The following is a 19,970-nucleotide window of genomic DNA, read 5'->3' on the forward strand; positions in this document are numbered from 1 at the left end:
TGAAGTGGAGTTGCTCTGTGCAGGTTGAAGGTGTGGAGGGGTCAAAGTTTTGCCTTTTCTCGGTGGCCTTGCCTGCAAGGTGTGTCTCCAGCATCTCTCCAAGATTTCACTTTAGGAGACACGCTTTCTGCTTCCTTACTCTAGCAGCCATCTTGGAAATTCAACCAGTATTAGTTCTTTAAAGGTCTGATAGAATTCAGAAGAGAAGCCTTCAGTCTGGACTTTTCTTTATTGGGAGACTATTGTTGCTTCAATTTTATTACATGTTATCAATCTGTTTAGGTGGTTAATATCCTCTTGGTTCAGTTTTGGATGGTCATAAGTATCTAGAAATTTTTCCATTTCTTCAAGATTTTCAAATTTGTTGGAATATAGGTTCTTAAAGCAGTCTCTGATGATTCCCTTGGTGTTTGTTGTTATCTCCCTTTTTGTGTTTCTGATTTTATTGATTTGGGCTTTTTCTTCCTCATTTTTCAGATTTTCCAAGGTTCGGTCTGTCTTGTTTATTTTTTCAAAGAGCCAGCTTTTTGTTTTGTTGATTCTTTGTATGTTTTTTCCTTTTTTTTTTCAGTCTCTATTTCATTAATTTGGGCCCTTATTTTTATTATTTCTCTCCTTCTGCTTGATTTGGGATTTGCTTGTTTTTTTTTTTCTATGAGTTTGAGATGTAGCATTAGGTCATTTATTTGAGATCTTTCTGACCTTTTAATATATGCACTCATGGCTATAAACTTTCATCTTAGGACTGCCTTTGCTATGTCCCATAGTTTCTGGTAGGTCGTGTTTCATTTTCATTAACTTCCAGGAATCTTTTAATTTCTTCTTTTATTTCATCAATGACCCACTGATTATTGAGCAATATGTTGTTCAGCTTCCAGTTGTTTGTGTATTTTCTGCTGTTGTTTTTGTTGTTGAGTTCTAGTTTTAATGCATTATGATCAGATAGAATGCAGGAGATTATTTCTATTTTCATATATGATGAGGCTTGTTTTATGCCCTAAGATATGATCAATTTTGGAGAAACTGCCTTGGGCTGTTGAGAAGAATGTATATTGTGTGGATGTTGGAGGAAATATTCTGTAGACATCAACTAGGTCTATTTGAATTATGGTGTGATTTAGTCATAGAAATTCTTTATTGATTTTTTGTTTGGATGACCTATCTAGTGGTAATAGGGGGGCATTAAAGTCTCCTACTACCACTGTGTTGGAGTCTATATATGTTTTTAGATCCTTCAGAATATGTCTGATGAAATTGGGTGCATTGACGTTGGGTGCATATAGGTTGATAATTGTTACTTCCTTTTGGTGTTTTCCCCCTTTTATTAGTATGAAGTGTCCTTCTTTATCTGATTTGATCAATGTAAATATGAAGTCTACTTTGTCTGAGATAAGTATTGCTACTCCTGACTGTTTTCAGGGGCCATTTGCTTGGTAAATCTTCTTCCAGCCTTTCACACTAAGCCAATGTTTGTTTCTGTCAATGAGATGGGTCTCCTGTAAACAACAGATTGCTGGATCTTCCTTTTTAATCCAGTTTACCAAATGGTGTCTTTTGATGGAGAAGTTGATTCAATGTTAGTATTGATAGGTATGTGGTGATTCCTGACATTTAGTTGTTTTTGTTGTTTAAGGATTTGATTGTGTGCAGCTGAATCAATGCTACTCTCTGATTCCTTGTCTTTTCTTCTCCTGTGTTTTGATACTTCCCATCCTCTTGTGGTTTTGTTTGCTTTCATCTTCTGTATGCAGAATTCCTTGGAGAATCTTTTGTAATGGTGGCTTTGTGGTCATATATTGTTTTAGTTTCTGCTTGTCGTGGAAGATTTTTATTGCTTCATCTATTTTGAATGATAGTTTCACTGGGTAGAGTATCCTAGGGTTGAAGTTATTTTCATTCAATGCCTGAAATACCTCACTCCATGCCCTTGTTGCTTTTAAGGTTTCTGTTGGAAATCTGCTGTGATTTTGATGGATTTACCTTTATATGTTATTTTTTTTCCTCTTGCAGCCTTCAGTATTCTTTCTCTATTCTCTATTTTGTTGTTTTAATGATAGTATGCTGTGTGGTAGTTCTATTTTGGTCAAGTCTGTTTGGTGTCCTGGAGGCCTCTTGTACCTGAATTGGCAAAACTTTCTCAAGATTTGGAAATTTTCTGTTATTATTTTATTAAATATATTATAAATCCCTTTTGCTTGGACCTCTTCTTCTTCAATGCCCATGATTCTCAGGTTTGGTCTTTTGATGATGTCAGCATGTTTTTGTATATTCCTTTCACAGCTCTTGAGTTGTTTGACTAATGGTTCTTCAATTTTTTTTCTTTAATTTCTATTTTGTCTTCAAGTTCTGAGATTCTGTCTTCCACTTGTTCTAGTCTGTTGGAGTGGCCTCCCACTGTGTTTTGTGTTTCTATTTGATTCGTTTTTTTTGAGTTTTTCCATATCTTGGGTCACTTCCTCTTTAGTATTATTTATTTCTATCTTTAATTCATTTATCTCTTTATTTATAGTGTTCTCTGTTTCACTTTGGTGTTTATTCAGGGCTCCTCTGAGTTAATTTATTTGTTTCTGTGTCTTCTCATATTTTTTATTTTTATGTCTAGAAATTTCTTCACTGCATCACTGCATCTTGTACATTTTGGTTAACCACATCTAGTATCTTCTCTATGAAATTCTTAGTGATTTCTTGCAAGATTTCTTCTTTGAGGGTGTTTTTTGGGCCTCAGTGGGTTCCTTAGTGTCATCTATCATTGTTTTTTTGGGGTCAGGAACCCGTCTGAGGGGTCATTTCCCTCTGTATCCTGTATTAAATTATTTTTTTGAGAAGAGTGGTTCCCATCCCTTCTTCTTCTTCCCACCACTTGATACTGTGTAACTATGTTCTTGATAGGCTAGTTGGTGATTTTAGTCACTTGCTTTCTTTCTCTTGATTCAATTTTTGTGTTGTGGCTGTCTTGGTTGTTAGCTAGGTTGGTGTGCTATTTCTGTTCCTGGTCTGGAGGTGTAATTTAGCAATAACTAATTCACGGGTTCAATAACTGACCATATTATATATTATATAGAAGACCTCTTGGTGGTAATATCTATAAGCAATGGGAATTGGGGGGTTAACATTTGTTAAACTAGCTGTAGAAATTTGGAGAGGGTGGCACTAAAATCAGAGGCAGGAAGTAGGGTGGGTGAGTGGGGGAAGCAGTGTGTGGGCTGCTGGGTTTTGTGGCTCTTGTGTGTGTTTGGGTGTATTTCTGTTGTAGTGTAGGGTGCTTGTGTCAGGGATTGGAAGGGGTTGGGGTTGGGTAAGTTGGTATAGTGGTTTGATCAGAAGTGAGTCTGTAGGAGGGAGGGATAGTCTGGTGACAGTTTGGGGGGGGAATGGGAGAGGAAGTTGAGGGCAGGGCAAAATAGTGGATGAGAAGGGGCAGAAAGAGTAGTTGGGAAGGATAGCAATGGATTTTAGCACAGGAGAAGGAGGGAGAGTGAAAGTGGTAAGAGTAGAGATGAGAGGATTGTGATGGCAAAGGTGATAGTATAGAATGAAAAAACAGAAATACTAGTCCTGGTATTGGCATATAAGCAGAAGCTCTGACTGGTCTCACTAGGTGATTGGCTTGTGAGTAGTGTTTTGTTCCTTTTTCTACCAGTTTATTTGAAATTGTGAGGTGTGGTAGGTTTGCCAGATCATGCAGGGTGGTCAGAGCTATCAATTTCCCCAGCTGATAGCTGTGTTTTCTTTCAGAGGCAGCCTTTTGGTCAACTCCTCTTCCAGTGAGGTGGGGTAGTTGAAGTTTGAATGCTGCCCTCTGGTTCAGGAGATTAGTTCTGTGACCCACTACCTGCCCTGCTCTGGAGGTGGCTTATTACTGTGTTTGTTTATTGAGAGTTCAGCACTGGGGATTTATTTATTTGCCCTGCCCCCTTTCTCTGGGGCAAGTTGTATTCCACCCATCCTCTCTGCTGTCCATATTTTATTATAGCTTCTGTTTGTTTTTCAGTTTTGTGGGGCAGTTTGGTTTTGGATACTGCTCTCTGGCTCAGGAGATCAGTTCTGTGATCCACTACTTTGCTTTTGGGAGTGGCTTATTGCCCATCTACTCTCAGCCTTTGCTGCCTTTCCTTTATTTATTTACTGATAGTTTGGTTGGTGCTGAGATTAGCTCCTTGCCCCTCTCCCTTTCTCTGGTGTACTTTCAGTGTTCCATCTGCCCCCTCTGCTGTCCATGTTTGATTACAGTTTGCTGTTTGTTATTCAGTTTTGTTAGGGAGGATCAGTCTGCCCAGGGGCTGTGCTGGTTTATGTTCCTGGAGGTGGATAGGGGATTCCCATGTGGTGCTCACCTGTTTGTTCTGTCAGTTGATGCACAGGCAGGTTTGGAGCCAGAGGCAGTGATGGCAAGAAATGGCATCAAATTTTCTCAGTGTAACGTGGCATGGGGAGGCTTTCCATGGGCTAGGTGTTCAGGTTGTCAAAAGTTTGATTCTGGTTGATGCTTTATTTCCACTTGATGGAGGAAGAAGGGAAGGAGAGAAAAAGGAAAAATAATCTCTGTGGGGGAGGAGGGTTTCCCTGGGGCCAGACCTGCCTTGCTGGCTGTTCAATGGGTTGTAGCTGTTAGGTGCAGTTAAAAGCTGGTTTGGGGGTCAGTATTTGAATATTTTCCTGCACCTAGTGTGATGGCAGTTATTATTTTGGCTAGAAGCAGTCAGAATTACCCAAGTGTGGCTCCAACATCTCAGGGAGGCTTTTGGATTCTTGGAGCTTAGGCTTTCTGCTTCCATAGCCTAGTTGCCATCTTGGGTCTCTCTCCATTATAAATTTTTGTGTTGAAATTGTTTTATAATTTAGAGATGATTGTCATCTTTTGGCCCAATGATTGGATCAACAGTGGTTTTTGAGGATATGGCAGGAAAGTCTGAAAGGTAACTTGGCAGAGCTCAGTGAACAGAGATGTGGCTATTGTGTTCCAGTGAAGTCCATGCCTGTAGCTTGGTGGCTGTTGACTGTTTTGTGACTAGCTGCATGATGTCCTTGATAAAGTGACCTTGTTCTGCTGCTCTTCCTTCTCAGCTGCTTCTCTTCATTATTTGAAGTCACATGCCAGTTTTCTGTAAGTGTGTCCCTTTCAGCTCAGGTTTGAATAGTCCATTAGCATTCATTTTTTGTTCCATGCAGCTCATGGAAAACAGAATTTTGCAGTTGGAAGAGCTGCATAAACAATCATCCCTTGTTTTCTGATGAGAAAGAAGATTTGCAAAAGTTCTATGACTTAGACATCAAGGACTCAGCAAATTAATTGCATAAGTAGGATTGGTATTTGAGACCAATGTCTAAACATGCTTTCTTTGCATCAGGAGCATTTCTTTAGGAAGTGAAGCCTTCCTCTTTCTTCCCCAACCCCCACTTCCTCTCACCACAGAGGACTCTGGCCTGGTGTCCTTCCCTTAGCAGAAAGATTTGGTGTTGCCAAACTGAGTAAGGCTAAACCAATTTTCACACAGAAGTGTAAATTCAAAATTAAAAAGGGAAGAACTCATTTTCCTTGGGGCAAAAGGGAAAGACTTCCCATTCCTTTTCTTTCAGAACACTTTTTTTTTAAAAAGAAAATTAGCAAAACTGCCTGCTTTAGAACCTAGATATGTTTTCTTAAGGACCTGTGAGTGGGCAAGGGTTATAGTGCTCTATTTTCCAGTTCCTAGGAGACAATAGGAGCTAAGGTTCATGGAAACTCACTCCAAAATTACTTCCAGCCATAGAGGTATGAGAATTTACCTATTCTTTGGATAAAGCAAATGTAAGTGGACACCCCAATCACCAAGTGAAGGCTGACAGACTGTTTTGGGAAGTGAAGTTGTCAAAGTCTCCTTCTTTAGGGCTAGTTAATATTTATCTTGAGTAAAATATCAAAGAGAGAGATTTCTTTCTGTTTTTGCAACTTCTTAGTGGATTGCCTGTGAGGCATGTCACATTTTGGTTTTATGCTTACTCTGTGATACAACTGTTTCCATTCCCATGTTTTTGGAGAGCTTCTCTGAGTATTCAGGAGATTTTGTTTTTAATTATATTTTTCCCAACCCATGATATAGTGGTGAGACAGAGGTTGAAGGGTGGAGCTAGGAATAAAAGTTGTCTGGATGAAGAGAAGAGGAGGTTCTTTTTTCAAAAATTTTAAAACTTAGGATATATTCCTTGTACAAAGAGGATTCATTGTGACAATTTCAAATAGGCTTATATTGTACATTGGTTAGATTGCCCCATCATCTTTCCCTTTGACTTCTTTCCTGTGCCACTTAAAACAATTGCAAGAGGTTTCATTGTTGTATTTCATATAGGTATATGAACTCCATCAACCAATTCCTTCACCTTAATCTCCAGTACCCCTCTTACACTGTACCTATTTTACAGTCCTGTCTTTCATTAATAATTTCTAAGTTGCTGTTCAAAGGGATTTCTCAGTGAATCTCTGCTGTGATTATACTTTACTTTTGTCCATTTAACCCCTTCCATTACTCTCCCTTATCCCTCTCCTCCCACTACACCTTTTTGGACAGCTTTCAATACATATCATTATGTCTTCTAATGATGTTATGTTATGTATTTTGATACTGTTGAGGTGCTATCATTCTATCTTCCCTTCCCTCTTTCCTTGAGTTACATAAAGTAGTTCCACTATTAGAAACATGTTCTACATATGAGTTTCTATATAATCATGTTTGTGTTTGTGTATATGTTTACCTTTTGGATCTATCTTCCATGTGTGAGAGTAAATATGTGGCCTTTGTCTTTCTGAACCTGGCTTACTTTACTTAACATGATGTCCTCCAATTGCATCTATTTACCTTCAAACCACATATTGTCATTCTTCCTTATGGCTGAATAAAACTCTCTCTCTATATATATATGTACAGAGAGAGACATATATATGTGTGTATATATATATATACACACATATATATGTATATATACATATATATATTTACCCATACACACACACACACACACACACATATATATGTCTGTATGTATGTATATTACATTTTCTTGATCCCTTAATCAGTTGTAGGGCATCTGAGTTGTCTCCATAGCTTGACTATTATGAATAGTGCTGTGATGAACATCAGTATACAGCTATCTCTATTGTATACTGATTTCCATTCCTTTGGATAGATGCCCAGGATTAGTGTCACTGGATCATATGGCAGTTCTATCTTTAGCGTTTTGAGTAATATCCATATTGCTTTCCATAATGGTTGAATTAATTTGTATTCCCATCAATAATGTTCCTGATTTGCCACATCCTTGCTAGCATTTGTTGTTGTTTTTGCCCTTGAATATAGCTGTTCTGGCTGGGCTGAGATGAAATCTTAGTGTAGTTTTGAACTGTGTCTCTTTTATAGCCAGGGAAGTTGAACATTTCTTCATGTATTTACTGGATATTTGTACCTCTACCTTTGAGAATGCCCTGTTTAATTCATGTGCCCATTTCTTCACTGGGGTGTTCATTCTTTGGGGGTTGTTTTTTGAGTTCCCTGTAGATTCTGGATATTAGTCACTTATCAGATGAATAGCTGGCGAAGATTTTCTCCCATTTTGTGGGCTGTCTCTTGAGTCTGGTGACCATTTGCTTTGCTGTGCAGAAGCTCTTTAGTTTGATGCAGTCTCATTTGTTCATTATTTCTCTTAGATGCTGAACCTTTTGAGTTCTAGTTAGGAAGTTGTTCCTTATGCCTATGTGTTCCAGTGTATTACTTATTGCTTCTTGGAGTTGTTTCAAAGTTTCAGGCCTTATCTTAAGGTCTTTGATCCACTTTGAGTTGATGTTGGTACAGGGTGAGAAACAGGGATCTAGATTTTTTTTTGGCTTCATGTTTGCAAAGCAGTCAAACTAGTGCTTGTGTCACATATCCAGTCAAACAGGAGTTTTAAGTGGCTTTGCAAAGAGAAATTGACTCAAGAGTCACTAAATTAAGAGCATGGAAAAGAGGAAAAAGAGAATTTTCAACATGTCTTATTGTGTACTATATGTATTTATTCATTTTCCTTCATAGCATTCCAGAAATAGAAGAAAGGACGTCAGATTAAAAATTAAAGTTGTATCTTGATTGTTGACTGCATTGAGTTAAAAATTGAAATTACCTTGGTTATATTGTTTTTCTGACCATAACATCACTCTGGGACTAAACAAAATAAGCTACAGCTTTATAGCAATGCAAATAACGTGAAGATTTATGCTCTGAAATCTTTGTGGTATTGAGGTGTGAACTCAGGGCTTTGTGTTTTCTAGGGAGGCACAGTACCACTTGAGCCGTATCTACAGCCCTTTTTGCTCTGGTTATTTTGGAAAGAGGGTATTGCTTTTTTCCTAGGCTGGCTTGATCATGATTCTCCTATTTCAGGCTTCTTGTCATTGCTGGAATGACAGGCAAGTGCCACCACACCCAGCTTTTTTCCATGAAGATGGGGTCTTTTTTGCCTGGGCTGTCCTGGAACTGTGATCCTCTCTACCTCATTCTCCATGTAGCTTGGTATGACAGGCATGTGCCACTGTGCCTAGCTTTGGTTGAGAATAGTCTTGGGAAATATTTGCCTGGACTGGCCTTGAACTGTGATCCTCTGGATCTCAATCTTCCAAGTAGCTGGGATTATAGTGATCCATGGCTATGTTCTGAAATTTATCTTCCCTCAGTTTCATTCAGATAGCACACATATACCTCAATCTACATCCTAACTAGATTTACCTTTCAAAAACACTTGAAGAGGCTGGTGGAATGGCTCAAGTGGTAGAGCACCTGCCTAGCAAGTGTGAGGCCCTGAATTAAAACCCCAGCACTGCTAAAAAAACAAACAAAACACTTGAACAAATGTATCAGTAGAAAAATGGGCAAAGAATGTGTATAGACAATTTAAAAACTAATATTTCATGTATACATATAAAATTGTAGCGGTATACTCGTAATTAAGGAAATGACATTTAAGAGAATCATGGAGATACCAATTTTTTATAAAATGATAAAAATGTAAAAGATTTACATCATGTAGAAGATTACTTTGTATTTTTGTTTTGTGGGATGTATGTTTGCATTTTTCTTGCACTATTTTCTCTGGTGAAGACAGCAACACATCAGAAATACACTGAACATAACAAGTATTCAGCTTTAATTACATGTGAAATATGATTTTCAAACTAATAATTGCAATGGATATAACTGAAATAGAAAAGGCATATGTGCCAATGTGACCATGCTGACTGATGGAGAGACACATGACTTCAAATCAGAAGGAAAAAAATCACAACACTGAGAGGATATTTTAACTTTCAAAGCTGATGATACAATGGTACACATTGAAGAAAAAGGGAGAACTATTCAGATAAATGTATAACTCATTGCTTATCAAAGAATGTTTTTGCAACTGACAGCTCAAGTCACTTGTACAGTGGTAGCTTTTGAAAATATTCCTTTTCTCTCTATACACTCATGGGCTACTGCTGTGACTACATTTCTTTCTTTCATTTAAACATCTAAAATTTCTTGATTCACTCATATGAGAAGAAATCACATCTAGGAAATGCTGTGCTACATGTATTTTTTATTTAAATATGATAATCAAAAGAAAATATAAATGAACTTTTCATACAATTATTATGTATTGACCTGATTCAATTAAAATCAAGGCAACAGTTAGTGAAACTCACAACGTCTGTATTCAACTCTTTAATGTCCTTTCTTCCAAAATCACATTGCCTTTTTCTTTCATGAATTTTATTGAAAAAATAAGATATCTTCACAGAAGAGCTAATTCTTCTGTATTGAAATGAATATGATCCAAATAACACCAGTGAAACACACATAATGGATGCCTGATAGTTTTGCAGTGGAGAAATTAATGTCTAAAGTGAATACCAATTCTGTAACTTTCTCTTGCTTCCCCACATCTTTGAGCAACAATATTCTACTTTTTTGATTAAATGGAAAGGTACTGAGGCCATATGAAATGAGTTTTCTCAAGGTTCCCTATTAAGAACACAAATTTTCCTAGTGAATGTCACTTTTTTCTTTGTTTGTTTAAAAAAATCTCTTCTTTAAAAAATAATGTCCGTCTCTATCATCCTATCCATTTCAAATTTGCATTATTATTTTTTATTTACTTAATTTTTTTTCATTTTAATGTTTACTCACATGTGCATACATTGTTTGGGCCACCTCCCCCACCCCCACCCCACTTCCAGGCAGAACTTGTTTTACCCTCTTGTTCTCCAATTTTGTTGAAGAAAAAAACATAAGAGATAAGAAAGACATTGCGTTTTTCTAGTTTGGGATAAAGATAGTTATATAGAGAGATTCCTAGCATTGCTGCCATGCACATGTGTATTTCAACCTATACTGGTTCATCTCTATCAGACGTCTTCACTACTTCCTGGTCTCCTTCCCATAGTAGCCTCAGCCAGTTTAAGATTACTTTATTTACTCCTCTACAGTGACCACATCAACCACATTCAGGTTTTAGGTTTCCTTTCCTTTCCCTATCCTCCTGTATGCATTCTCCCTTTGGTGTGTGACCCATGTTCAGTAATATTACTGCATTTGTTTTAGGTCTATAATCCGCATATGAGGGAGAACATGTGATTTTTGGCTTCTGAAGCTGAGTAACTTCGCTTAAGATGATGTTCTCCAGTTCCATACATTTACTTGCGAATGACAAAATTTCATTCTTCTTTGTGGCTGAATAAAATTCCATTGCATATAAATACCACATTTTTAATCCATTCATTGGTAGTGGGGCGTCATGGCTGTTTCCATAACTTGGCTATTGTGAATAGTGCTGCAATAAACATGGGTGTGCAGGTGCCTTTGTAGTAACCTGAGTCTCATTTCTTTGGGTATATCCCTTAGGAATGGTATTGCTGGATCATATGCAGATCTATGTTTAGTTTTTAAAGAAGCCTCCCTATTGTTTTCCAAAGTGGTTGTACTAGCTTACATTCCCACTAGCAGTGTATGAGAGTTCCTTTTTCCCCAAATCCTCTCTGGCATTTGTTGTTAGTGGTGTTTTTGATGGTAGCATTCTAATCATCAAATGATGGTTAGATGATGAGTGAGATGGAATCTTAGTGTGGTTTTGATTTGCATTTCCTTTATGGCTAGTGATTATGAGCATTTTTTCTTGTGGTTTTTGGCTATTTGGACTTGTTCCTTCAAAAATTTCTGTTTAGTTCAGTTGCCCACTTCTTTATTGATTGATTGATTTTTGGGGAGTTTAGTTTTTTGAGCTCCCTGTTTATTCTGGTTATCAGTCCCTTGTCTGATGTACACCTAGCAAAGATTTTCTCCCACTTTGTGGGTGGGCTCTTTAGTTTAGAGACCTTTTCTTTTGTTGTGCAGAAGCTTTTTAATTTCATGTAGTCCCATTTGTCCATTGTTTCTCTTAGTTGGTGGGTCACTTAAGTTCTACTGAAGAAGAACCCATTGCTTCCAGAGTATTCCCTGTTCTTTCCTGTACTAACTTCAGGGTTTCAGGTCTGATATTAAGGTCCTTAATCCACTTTGAGTGGATACTAATACAGGGTGATAGGCATGGATCTAGTTTCAGTTTTCTGCAGGCAGATAACCACTTTTCCCAGCAACATTTGTTGAAGATGCTGTCTTTTCTCCATTGTATGTTTTTGGAAACTTTGTCAAAAATAAGGCAGGTGTGACTGTGCAGATTCTTATCTGTATCCTCTATTCTGTTCCATGGTCTTCATGTCTGTTTTTTTGCCAGTACCATGCTGTTTTAATTGCTATGGCTCTGTAGTATATAGTATGAAGTTGGGTATTGTGATACCTCCAGCATTGCTCTTTTTGCTGAGTATTGCCTTGGCTATTTGCACAGTCTTTTGTGTTTCCAAATAAAGTTTAGGGTAGATTTTTCAATCTCTGTGATAAATGTCATTGGAATTTTGATGGGAATTGCATTGAACATGTAGATTGCTTTTGGTAGTATAGCCATTTTTACTACATTGATCCTACCAATCCATGAGCACAGGAGATTTTTCCACCTTCTGTAGTCTTCCTTGATCTCTTTTTTAGAGGTTTGTAGTTCTCCTTGTAGAGGTCATTCATATCTTTTGTTAAGTTTATCCCTAGGTATTTGATTTTTTTTGGAGGATATTGTAAATGGAATTGTTTTCCTATATTCTTTTTCAATTTGTTCATTGTTGGTGTATAGAAAAGCTAATGATTTTTGTAAGTTGATTTTGTATCCTGCTACATTGCTGAAGCTGTTAATGGTGTCTAGGAGTTTTTGGGTGGAGTTTTTTTGGCCTTTGAGGTACAGGATCATGTCATGTGCAAACAGGGATATGTTGACAGTTTCTTTATCTATTTGTATTCCTTTTATTCCTTCTTTTTGCCTTATTGCTCTGGCTAGGAATTCCAGGACTATGTTGAATAGGAGTGGGGATAGTGGGCAACCTTGTCTCATTCCTGACTTTAGGGGAAACGATTTCAGTTTTTCTCCATTATGTATGATGTTGGGTCTAGGTTTGTCATATATAGCCTTTACAATATTGAGGTACATTTCTTCTATTCTTAGTTTTCTTAAAGCTTTTTATCATGAAGTAGTGTTGAATCTTATCAAAGGCTTTTTCTTTTTGCATCTATTGAGATAATCAAGTGGTTTTTGTCTTTGCTTCTATTAATGTGCTATATTACATTTATTGATTTGTGTATGTTGAACCACCCCTGCATCCCTGGGATGAAGCCCACTTGGTCATGGTGAGTGATCTTTCTGATATGTTGTTAGATTTGATTTGCCATTATTTTATTGAGGATTTTTGCCTCCACGTTCCTTAAGGAGATTGGCCTATAGCTCTCCTTTCTGGATGTGTCTTTGTCTGGTTTTGGGATGAGTGAAACACTGGCTTCATAAAATGAATTAGGCAGTGTTCCTTCCCTTTCTATTTCATGGAAAAATTTAAGGAGTGTTGCTTTTACTTTCTCTTTAAAAGTCTGGTTGAATTCAGTAGAGAATCCGTCAGGTCCTGGACTTTTCGTTTTTGGGAGACTATTTGTGCTTCAATTTCACTTTTTGTCAAAGTTCTATTTAGGTGGTTAATATCCTCTTGGTTCAGTTGGATTGTCATAAGAATCTAGAAATTTTTCCATTTCTTCAAGATTTTCAAATTTATTGGAATATAGGTTCTCAAAGTACTCCCTGATTATTCCCTGAATTTCCTTGGTGTTTGTTGTTATGTCTTTTTCCATTTCTGATTTTACTGATTTGGGTCTTTTCCCTCTTCATTTTAGTCAGATTTGCCAGGAGCATGTTAATATTGTTTATTTTTTGTTTCATTGATTCTTTATATATATATATTTGGTCTCTATTTTATTAAATTTGGCCCCAATTTTTATTATTTCTCTCCTGCTTGTTTTGGGTTCTGCTTATTCTTGTTTTTCTAGGATTTTGAGTTGTAGCATTAGGTCATTTATTTGAGAGTTTTCTGTCCTTTTAACATATGCAGTCATGGCTATAAACTATCCTTTTAGCACTGAGTTCACTGTATCCCATAAGTTCTGGTAGGTCATGTTTTCATTTGCATTAACTTCCAGGAGCCTTTTGATTTTCTCTCTTTATTTCTTCTGTGACCCATTGATGGTTTAGCAATGTGTTATTCAGCCTCCAATTGTTTGCATATTTTCTGCTGTTGATTTTGTTAAGTTCTAGTTTTATTGCAGTGTGGTCAGATAGAATGCAGGGTGTTATTTCTATTTTCTTATATTTGTTGAGGCTTGCTTTGTGCCCTAAGGTATGATCTATTTTAGAGAAAGTTCCATGGGCTGCTGAGAAAAATGTATATTGTGCTGTTCCCAGATGAAATATTCTGGAGACATCAGTTAAATCCAGTTGATCTATGGTGTCATTTAGGTCTAGGATTTCTTTGTTGATTTTTTGTTCGGATGACCTATTTATTGGTGATAGAGGGGTATTAAAATCTTCCACTACCACTGTGTTGGAGTCTATATGTGCTTTTAAGTCCTTCAGTGTGTGTTTGATGAAGTTGGGTGCATTCACATTGGGTTCATATAGGTTGATAATTGTTATTTCCTTTTCATGAATTGCCCCTTTTATTAATATGAAGTGTCCTTTGTCTCGTTTGACCTGTGTTAGTTTGTTGTCTTCTTCATCTGATATATGTATCACTATTCCTGCCTGTTTTTAGGGCTCTTAGCTTGGTAAATCTTCTTCCAGCCTTTTACCCTAAGCCAGTGTTTATTTCTTTCAATAAGTTGGGTCTCTTGTAAACAACAGATTGTTGGCACTTCCTCTTTATTTTTTATTTTTCTATTTATTTATTTTATTTCCTTTATTCATATGTGCATACAATGTTTGGGTTGTTGGATCTTTCTTTTTAATCCAGTTTGCTAGATAGTGTCTTTGGATGGGGGAGTTTTTTCCATTGACATTCAGTGTTAATATTCATAGCTATGTGATGATTCCTGCCATTTAGTTGTTTTTATTGTTTAAGGATTTGATTGTGTGCAGCTGAATCAATACTGCTCCCTGATTACTTGTCTTTTCTTCTCTTGTGGTTTCATACTTCCCACCTTCATGTAGTTTTGTTTGCTTTCATCTTCTATATGCAGAATTCCTTGTAGAATCTTCTGTAGTGGTGGCTTGGTAGTCATGTATTGTTTTAGTTTCTGTTTATCATGGAAGATTTTTATTGCTCCATCACTTTTGAATGATAGTTTTGCTGGGTAGAGTATCCTAGGGCTGAAATTGTTAACATTCAGTACCCCAAACACCTCACTCCATGCCCTTCTTGCTTTTAAGTTTTCTGTTGAGAAATCTGCTGTTATTTTGATGGGTTTGCCTCCTATGTTATTTGGTTTTTCTGTCTTACATCCTTCAATATTCTCTCTTTGTTCTCTGTGCTTGTTGTTTTAATGATAAAATGCTGTGGAGAGGTTCTATTTTAGTTAACCCTGTTTGATGTCCTGTAGGTTTCCTGTACCTGAATGGGCAAAACTTTCTTGAGATTTGGGAAAATTTCTTTTATTATTTTATGAATATATTATGTATTCTTTTGGCTTGTACCTCCTCTCCTTTTTCAATGCCCATGCTTCTCAGGTTTGGTCTTTTGATGGACATGCTGAATTCCTGAATGTTCCTTTTACAGCTCTTGAGTTGTTTGACTAAGAGTTGTTCTGTTTTTTCCTTTAATTTCTATTTTATCTTCAAGCTCTGAGATTCTGTCTTCCACCTGGTCTAGTCTGTTGGAGTGGCCTTCCAAAGTGTTTTCTGTTTGACTAAAGGGACTTTTTATTTCCAAGATTTCTGCTTGATTCTTTTTTCTGAGGTTTTCCATATCTTTGTTCAACTCCTCTTTTATATTTTGTGTTGTCTTCTTTGTTTTATATAGATATAGTTTTTATATTAACCTTTGTTTCACTTTGGTGTTTGTTGAAGTCCTCTTTGAGTTCATTTAGTTGTTTCTGTACCTTCTTTTTTTATTTCTTCTTCTTTATTTGTTGTGTCTTGAAATTTATTGAGTGCATCTTGTACTTTCAGGTTAACCATGTCTAGTAGTTTCTCCATGGATTTCTCAGTGTCCTTTTCCTCTTGGAAGGATTTTTTATGTGGGCATCACTGGTCTCATTAGTGACATTTATCATTGTTTTGTTGCCCTTAGGAACTGGGTATCCATTTTCTTCATTTTCTCTAAATCCTCTATTGAATTATTTTTTTGAAGAGAGTGGTTTCCTTCCCTTCATCTTCTCCCCATCACTCCAATTGGTGCTGTGCAACTATGTTCTTGATAGGCTAATTGGTGGTTTTAATTATCTGTTTTCTTTCCCTTGATTCATTTTTTGTGTTGTGAGTAACTTAGTTGTTAGCTAGGTTGATGTGCTATTTCTGTCCATGGCCTCAAGATGTAAAATATCAATATCAAATTCATAGGTTTAATGCCAGACCATTTATTTACCTATTATATAGAAAACCCTTTGGTGATAATAATCTATAAACAGTGGGATCTGGATAATGGTTGTTTGACTAGTGATAAAAACCTGGGTGGCACTAAAGGGAGGCAGAACAAGAAGTGTTGGTAGTGGTATGGGGGCTGCTGGATTTTGTGGCCCTTGTGTGTGTTTGAGTTTATTTCCACTGTTATAGTGGAGGGTGCTTGTGTAAGGGATTGCAGGGGGTTGGGAGTGTGTATGGTTGGTACAGTAGCCTAGTCAGTAGGTAGTGAGTGTGTAGGAGGGAGGGATAGTGTGGTGACAGGTTGGGGAAGGATAGGAGCGGGAGGTGAAGATTGTGGAAGGGAGTGGATGAGAAGGGGTAGAAAGAGTACTTGGGAAGGAGAACTATGGATTGTAGCACAAGTAAAGGAGTAAAAGTGAAATGAGGTAAGAATAGGGATAAGAAAATAGTGATGGTAAAGTTAATAATACACACACAAAAAAAACAGTTACAGCAACAATAAAAAGTTCACTCTTCTCAGTAAAAATTCTGGACTTATTCCTTTGGCATCTTGTCCTGGTATTGGTGCTTGGTATTCTGAGCTTTGTGGAGAATGTGCTGCCCATCCTGTTGGACAGCTTCAGTAAAGATGGCTAGAATTTTTTCTCACTTTCCTTGGTCTTATGGGCTCTGTTACAGCTCTGAAGTAGTCTCACCAGGTGACTGGCTGTGAGCAGTATTTGGTTCCCTCTATCCACAGGATAGGTTGCAATTGGGACCAGAGGTAACTCACTGCCAGTTTGTGTAAGGGTAAGATCTGTTGTTGTTTTTGCCAAGTGGCAGCTGCATTGACCTACAGCTGCAATTCTGGCCAATCAGCTCCTCCCCCAACAAGGTGGGACAATTCAGTTTTGAGTTCTGCCCTCAGTCCCAGAACACTAGCTCAGTGATACACCATGACCCTGCTTTGGGAGGTTGGCTTGTCACCCTATCCCTGCTCTCAGCCTTTGTTACTTTTTCTGCCTTTGTTCACTGAGAGCTTGGTTCCTTGCCCTACCCCTATTCTCTAAGGTGGGTTCAGCATTCCACCCCAACCCCACTGTTGGTGTTAGATTACAATTTGCTGTTTACGCTTTTCAGTTTTATTGGGGGGGGGTTCAATTTGCTGAGGGGCTGTGCTAGGTTATGTTCCTGGGGGATAGGTAGGGGAGTCACGTGTGGTGAATGTTGCTCACCTTTTGGGTTTGCAGGTTTATGCAGGCAGCTTTGAAGCCAGGACAGAAACTTACTGGGACTGGGTTCAACAAGGTGGGGCATAGGGAGGTTTTCCAAAAGTTAGGGGTGCAAGATGTCACAGAGTTAGATTCTGGTTGATGCTCTATCTTCTGCTTATTGAAAGATAAAAAAGGAGGAGAAATGCCCTGGGTTTTTTCCCAGGGAAGGCAAGCCTTGTTGGCTATGCTGTGCCAAGATTTTCTCTGCTGTTAGGTGTAATTAAAAGCTGTTTTAAGGGTCAGTCCTTGAATTTTATGTGCACCTAATGTGTTGGTGGCTATTATTTTGACTAGAAGCAATTAGAATTACTCAAGTATAGCTCCCATGTCTTGAGGTGGTTTCTGAAGTTCCAGAGCTCAAAAGTTCTGACTCTTTTTCCTGACTGCCATCTTGGATCAACATTGCCATCTTTATATTACAAATAAATTCTCTGTCAAAAGATTCTTTAGAAAAACATTTCTTACCTTGTACTTGTCCATCTGGAAGAGTTTGTCCTCCTTGACAGACCTCCCCAGAAAAATGAGCAATGGCCTTCTGTGATAGACACTCAGAGATACTTTGTCAATATTAGTTAACACTACAAGTTTAGTACAGGTGTGTTGATCACTTTGTCATTAGATATCTGAATCATATTTAGAAACAATTAGACTTAACAATAAGAGAACGCATTGGTAACAAAAGTTTTGCAATATAGAACCTCATACATGCTCACTAGATCAGGTGGCCTCTATATAAACCCATCATGGTCATCCACCTAAAACTTAGGTGTATATGGGATCATAGTTTTGGGAGGAATTTTTCGGCAATGAATTCTCTTCGGTATATGGTAATGTGCATGGCAGTTCCCACAAAATTAAGAAGGTATTGTAACATACCCATATTTGAAGGGAAACTTTTATTGAAACTGGGTATAATTGAGCATTAAACATCAAGAATACTTTCCAGGACAGAAATAATTTTAGTGTACAAACAAGATACATGTCACAAGGAGTGATTTCATACTATTTGATGTTGAGTGTGAACAAAACATTGCAGAGCTGTTCCATTTGTTATGCAAATACTCATAAATATTATGGTTGAAACTTTTACTGATAGGCAAAATAGTGGAATGAAATGACAAGTTTATGTAGAAATCTTTAGGTAAGTTTTAAATGATAAGATGGAAATTACAACCCTTTTCCAAATTGGAGAGAAATACAAAACACATATAGCCAGCAGTTTAGACTAGGGAACCATGAAAACATTCAAGTGTTAAGTGTCTAAAATGGAACAGTCAATAATTTCACATTTGCTTTCTGGACAACATAATTGTGATGAGTGTGGTGATAATGACTGCTACTTCCTGCACACTCTGTTACTTTAAGGGTAAATGACAAATGTATGTTCCTCTGTGCTGGCTGTGGAGAAAGTCCACATTCTAGAAATTGTCACACTCAGAAAAACTCCCTTAAATTTCCACTGCACACCATCCCCATCATAACTACAAAATTTCACAATCCTGACTACCCCAAGCCCCACTCTTCTCTTCCTAAGAATGAGTGTTAGTGAAAAAGGTATGCTAATTCCTTGTTTTGTTCCCCAGACACTATAAGTTTAGCGACAATTCTTCATTTTCACTTTTTAAATGTCCATCACTTTACTTTGTAGATATTCAAAAGTGGACTGTGATTTGATATGAAAAACCCCATATGTCAGTTACTATATTCTTATAGGATAGGGCTGTTAATATTTGTCTCAAAAGTACTAATCTATATAGGGACATTCTTGTATGTCTCCTACTGCAGGATGTCCATTCTCAGTATATTCTAAGTTACATGAAAGACAGTGGAATGACAATTTCATAGTATTTTCTGGTATCCTTCTCTAAAATGATGATAAGGTACAAAGGCATAACTTGTGCACTGACCTCAGAGATGTCGTCTGGGGAAGTATCATTTTCTTATGCAGTATTGTGTTTTATAACATGATACTAAATCCCTATTATCTCCATCAGCCAAGACATGGGAGGCAATCCCATACAGACAAACAAAATACACACTCACATTGGCACTACTGTGTGATAATTTCTAACCACAAATTTGGAGCTAATCAAAACCATCACACTTAAATGAGAATCCAGGGACCATCATTGGTACTTGGTTGTTAATTTCCCTGCTCAGTCGTAAGACTCAAAAGTGGTCTTAAACTTTGATCATGTAAGGTGGTTACAAAGAGAAACAAACAACTTTCATAGTATTTTGTCCACATCTCCAAGGATCCTATGAGCTGTAAACTACCAAACATTCTGAGAATGTCCTAAGTCTCATACCAATTTAATTTTAAATTAAATGTGAATTACCACCTTGTGATCCTTTAGTGTAGCATAAAAAGTAATTTCATTGGATTGTGTTATATCCTTAAAAAAATAAAACAATGCTACAGGAGAAGTTGAAATTTCAATATTGCACATACCACTTGCAGGCTGGTGTCAGTGCCCTCGCTCCTTTCCTACTCTTCCTCAGTAGTCTGCACACTATCTGTTTCTGCAGAGAAATCCACAGGTCTCATTAAAATAATCTAACAGTAATTGGATGCAATGATAATCTTCATGACAATAGGTAGAATATGTTAATAAAGTAAGTAAAAATGTGTATTGTTATATCCAGATCCAATTTCAGGACTGATTATGGGCACTGAATTAACAAGTACATAAATTAGAGTGCACATGAGATTCAGGGCCAATTCATTATTTCTCCAAGAAAAATAAAAAAAGAATT

This window comes from Castor canadensis, chromosome 8 (assembly GCF_047511655.1).
Source record: "Castor canadensis chromosome 8, mCasCan1.hap1v2, whole genome shotgun sequence".
Lineage (NCBI taxonomy): Eukaryota > Metazoa > Chordata > Mammalia > Rodentia > Castoridae > Castor > Castor canadensis.